Here is a 6000-nt window from a genome sequence, read left to right on the forward strand (position 1 = left end):
GCCCATGTTAACCTGTATTCTAGTTTCTATCCCTATGAATTTCCATATTCTAGTTATTTCATATAAATGAGATCATACACTATTTGTCCTTCTGTGTCTGGCTTATTTCACTCGACATGATGTCTTAAGGTTCATGTATGTTGCAGCATATATCAGAACTTCATTCTTTTTTTGTTCAAATAATATTCTGCTGTATGTGTTTACCACACTTTGTTTATACATTCATCCATTGAAGTATTACAATTCTATATATCAGTTTGCCTCTTTTCAAATGACTCCAGATCATCAGAATTGTTTACTAGGCTGATATAATGTGAATATACAGGCAGACTAGCAACATGCACCCCTTTAAACTGATGTACATTTATACCTAGTTAATGGGAATAGGGGAATCAGACTTTTTAAATATATACATATGTATACCTCTTTATGTTCAAAATAAGTGATTTATTACATGTACTTTTTATCTGAATTTCTGAACCAAACAACTTCTTAGGAGGCATAAAGCATAGTTTGAAATTTAAATAAGAATAAATTGTTCCAGGTAAACGACACTATGTCATCCATTATTCAGGCACTGTCAGCTGGCTCCCTTAGAGGTCCAGGCAGGACCCAAATGAAGTTGCACCTGGACTCTTACATGTTAACATGTCACAAATTGCTAAAGGTACCATGGAAAGGATTTTGTTTTCATTTGAGAGGTACTCTCTACTTTGGTGGGAGCAGAACCAACTTATATTTCACAAACTAGTTGAGAAACCTGCATTAGCTGGCTGAGATCGTTCAACTTTATTCTAGTGATATTTTAACACACCTTTTAGATTGATGTCCCAAGAGGCCACCTGGCTGCCTGGTCCATAAATCCTCTTTGCCTGTGAGACAAACTAATTATATGACAAAGGTCATTTCTACATTCCCAGAAATATTTTTTTCTCTCTCTCCCAGGTCAGTGTTTTGGATTTCATCTATTATATAACTGCGCAGATGGGGGATGAGGAAGTCAGAGGCTGTGGAGGGAAGCTGGTCTATTTTGAACTGGATCAAATTTCCTCCCAATAGTAGTCAGGGCATAGGATAAGAAGACAAGTAACTGGGAAAAGAGTCCAAGGGAGGATATTTCTAGAGATTTCTAGAGATTCGGCATCCCTTAGCGGGGGGCTGAGGAAGAGTCAGAAATGTGTGCACAACAAAATGCAAAACCTGTGAGCAGATATATAAATAAACAAGTTGAAAGCCAAGCACAATGTCCACCAAGTGCTGACGGGACAATGAAGGGGTTGTGATCCTCAGCTGAATTATGCTAGTGTGTCCAGAGTTTTTCTTTGTTTTCCTTTTCTATTTTGAGGAAAATTTTTAGTTTCACATTGTCAATGAACAACAAAAACAGAAAACAAACAAACAAACCAACATACAGGCAATTTAGGAAATTTTTGACAGTTGTACCACATTTCTGAACCTTACAGAAACATTTTTAGATCCTCTGGGACAGTGGAGGTGTTGCTTGCCTGCCTTTCCATTCCCCCGATGCTCTGTTTATGTCACTCTGCAACTTCTGGTGCCAACACAGTCAGACAAGATCAGTAATATGGCTGCATGGTCCCCAAGGATGTTGTGTTTGGTGGCAGAGAAAGGCATGTCCTTTTGAACTGCTGCTGCCCAGAAGAGAACTGGCAAAGTGAGTGCATGCCATGAAGTTACCGAGGAAAGTTCAGCATTTAACAGTGAAATACTAAATTGCAGAGCTTTGGCTGATTGGGAAAAAAAAAAAAAAAAAAGACATACAACACTATAGCCTATAGCATTTTCCATAAATTTTTAGGAACTGGAGTAATTCAAGGACATGATTAGCAGACATTTGGGACTTGGCCGCAGAGTCCGTTTCTCAGGAAGCAGAAGAAAGGACCAGAAGCTCATCCTGCAGGACATCCAAGTTCTTTCCCTTTGAGAGACAAAGCTGCAAAGCACATTTCCAAGCACGAATTGGAGGAGACGCTCCCTCCACACGTAGGATTCATGGTGGCATGGAATCATTTATCAAGTGGCTGTTGATGGGGTGTAATGCAATGGTCATATTTTTCAGGCCTATACTTTCAGACTTTCTTCAGAGGAATTTTCAGTCCCAGCTCCAAGAAGACTGGGAATGAGTCATTCAGGTAAAACCCAACAAGCTGCCTGCTTGTCACCTTCAAGGTTTGCCTTTCCTCAAACATATGTCCCTTTTATGCATTCAGGAGAGAATTGAAATTTTCAGCAGCCACTTTTTGGTGAGTTGAAACTCTGAAAATAAATAGAATTGTAATACATTTCATTGCTTCATATTCCAGTTCCCTCAACTGTATTATGTCATTGAAATACATCTTATTTTATTATTGTTATCCTAAACTTACAGCCCAGAAATAATGGTAATGAGGATGAAAAGCAGCATTTGTATGCAGCAGTGAAAATTTCTTTCAAAACATTTGTTACTGGTTGGCGGGTCTAACATCTCATTTCTGTGAGGTTCAGTTAAGGGTAGACCCAGGAGTCAGCTGCCTGGGGGTGACTCTCAACTCTGTCCCTTACTAGCTGAGTGACTTCTCGAGTGACTTGCACTCTCTCTGCTTCAGTTTTCTTACCTGAGAGATGAGGGTGATAGTACCCACCTCACAGGGCTATTGTGAGGCACGAATGAGTTCATATATATAAAGGACTTAGATGAGTGTGTAAGTGCAAGGGGAATATTTGCTGCTTCTGTTGCTGTTGGGATACTTTTCAGGAAGGAACACAATTCACTTGACCATGCTGATGTCTCACATGACACACCTGTGGGACAGAGTGGACATATTCACCCCATTTATTCAGGGCTTGGAATCTAGTAAAAATAAATCATTTTATTGCCAGTGATACTTTTTCACAAAACTAGCCTTAAATTGTCAGTATTCTACCGGCATAAGTAAATTTGCTGTCCAATAGAAATCAACTCATATGATCTTTTTCTTTCCAATGAACCACTGGTTCTTAATATTTTAGGTCACGGACCCCTTTAAACATCTGATGAAAGCTATGTTCCCTCTGCTTGGAACAGTGCATATTCACATACGTATGGAATGTTTTGTATACAATGCAGTGATGTTCACTGACCTCAAGTTAGAATTCCCCTGCTTTAAACATGGGAGAATTAGAAATTTCATGTCTGGAATGGAACTTCTTTCCAAAATCCTTTGAGGCTCGTCTCCATGGTGACTGTTTCAAATGCCAAATTCTAGAGCCACACCTTCATAAGATGATCCAATTGTATTTGTCATTTTTTTTAACTTCTCTTGTAATGGTTCTCAGCCTTGGCTGCATGTTAGAATCACAGGAAACTTTTAAAAATCCCAGTGCCCAAGCCACACCCCAGATCAATTAGATCAGAATTTCTGGAGAGTAGGACCAAGGCATCAGTATTCTTTAAAGCTCTCCAGATAATTTGAAGGTAACACCAAGGCTGAGAAACACTGCTCTACTGCCTTTCTGTAATTAAGATAATAATTTAGTGGATCTGGGCATTCCAGCCCCTTATAAATCCCTGTATCTTTCTTTCAATATCTTTTCTGTGTGGTGTATACCATTTTTCTCTTTAAGCTAATACTTGACTCACCTCATGTTATTTAGTATGTCAACATGAAGTTTATTATTCAACTAGTACTTAAGAAAAACTCCATTTAATTCAGAGGTTATGATGGAGAGAAAAAAGAAGAAAGAAAACAAAAACTGCTCTGGATTATAAAATCCCATCTAATCCTATGAGTATGTTTTAACTGAAAGAGCAGAAGACAGAGAAGAGGTGGTGCCCCCCACCCAAAAAAAAAGCTCATCTTGAAGAGGTAGATGACTCAGTTAATTCTGCATGAGTGAAGAAGTCCAGAGAGATAAGTCAGAAATATCTAAGGATATTTAATTGTAGGCAGTAAAGAGTAAGATGAAAACTGAGTGGGTGGGATTGAGCAGGCAAAAAAAAAAAGTTTTTCTTGCAGAGTCATAATTTTAGAGCTAGAAGGCACCACTAAGATACTCTTGTCCTATTTAATTTTATAAATGAAAAAGTAGCCCAGGCTGGTGATGTCCCTGTCTGAGGTCTCAGCTGGACATGGCAAGGTCAGGCTGAATGAGGCCTGGGTCTCCTGAATTCGTAGTGCTCTGTCGCAGTCCCATGACCCCAGTGAGGAATTGGAGTGAGGAATTGAGTGAGGCTCCCGTGGCCGAGAAAAACCAGACGAGCAGAGAGAAAGCTCAAATAGCTGATTAGTAAGTTGACCATACAATTTGTCCTCTGAACACTAGACACTTTTGAGAGTAAAAGGGGTGCTATTATAATTATTTGGGGACAACAGGCACAACTGGACTTCTCTCTCTAAAATCTGTTGGCCGTGTTTTGCTGTTGGTTGGTTGGTTGTTTTTTCATACTATCTGTCATATTATTGATAATTCTGCCACCAAAAGACTTCTGTGTGGAGAATGGCCTTCTGTGGCTTTCAACTCATCTGCTTGCTCTTCCAACTGAGAACTCTTGAGTTGTCAAACGAAAAGTTTCCTGGTTCTAACTCCTGTGACTTCTCTTTTTCCTTCCTTTCCTCTGGATCCTAGTGTTCCAGCAGGGTAACACCATGCACTCTGCCATAAGGGCTTCCAACACATCCACCGTAGTTACAGAAAGGCCTTAGATACGGATCCCTATCCCTCCCTCTCCACTTCCTTCTTTAGGGAGAGTTTCCACGCATGAAACTTCTGCTCTGTAGGGGAGCCCCTGAATTAACTTTCCTTTTTCCCAGACATGTAGAATTGCTTCTCAGGTGAGTGCAATATTTCTCCTTCCCTAAATAGATTTCTTTTTTGAGAATACAGTGCTTTGATTTCTGTGACTTTCTTGCTTGTTAAAAACAGATCTGCACTCTTTCCAGACTAGGCCCAGTTCAGTTAGAGCTGGATTTAAATATCTGTCAAATGTTGTTCAAAGATAACAATGAGACCTCTAGTCCATTTTCTGTAGGTGCTGCTTTTGGTGTTCCTGTGTTAAGAAACTTTTGGGGGACATGTGAAAAACAGAATGCCATTTCCTTAAGTGAGACCAGTGCTGTTTCAAATGGGCTAATTATATATCTTTCTTGCATCACCTGTTTGTTATTTTTTTTCCCCCAAGAGATTCAAAGCAGTTACTGGGCTTTAGAATACTTAGTAAGCTGCTTTATGATACTCTCTACACTGATATGGAGTGAATTCCTATTATAAAACTCTCAAGATTGGTTTTTGGAAATTCATTTCTAATCAAGATTAGGACCAATCTAGAATAGGACTCAGTCAAGTTTACATAATCCCCATAAAAAATATATTTCCACTATCAATACTCCAACCTCCACCCAACTGTTGCTGCCTCATCTTCAGATTTCCTAACATAGCAGCTGGTTAATTCAATTATCTTAATCCTTACTGGTTCACCAACCATATGCTGCTAGTACTCCTCAGTTAGTTTGTTGTTACTGTTGACTTTTGCTACATAGATGTAGCTTAAGCCAATTTATTTTTGTATATATTGAGATTCTAGCTACAGCACAGGCTTCCAACTTCGTCGGAACTGTTACTACCTTATCATATTGTCTTGGTTTCTATCATATTGTCTCTGTCCCCAAACACCAGCAATATTTTTCTCTGGATGATCTGCTTGGGACTTGAAGTCTGTAGTAATAAATAAGGTTAGATTGTGGGAGTGGGTGCCTCTGCAGTAGGGAAATCTTAGATTTGGAAAGGACTCTTGCAAGGAACATAGGTAGAACCTCAATAGCATTCTCATGTGACCTTCAAAAGAATCACAGTTTTCCTTCTGTGACTTGACTGGGACTGTGAACTTTGCTGTGGTGGAGGAGGTTAGATTGCGGAGGTGGGTGCTTCAAATAGCATTTGCAGAGGGATGCCTCATCTAACTTCCTCTGCCAAAAGCAATTTTGAAGTTTAACTTTAGTTATAGCCTTATTGCCTTCCAAATTA

The sequence above is a fragment of the Choloepus didactylus genome, chromosome 20 (genome assembly GCF_015220235.1).
Source record: "Choloepus didactylus isolate mChoDid1 chromosome 20, mChoDid1.pri, whole genome shotgun sequence".
In the NCBI taxonomy this organism is placed as follows: domain Eukaryota; kingdom Metazoa; phylum Chordata; class Mammalia; order Pilosa; family Megalonychidae; genus Choloepus; species Choloepus didactylus.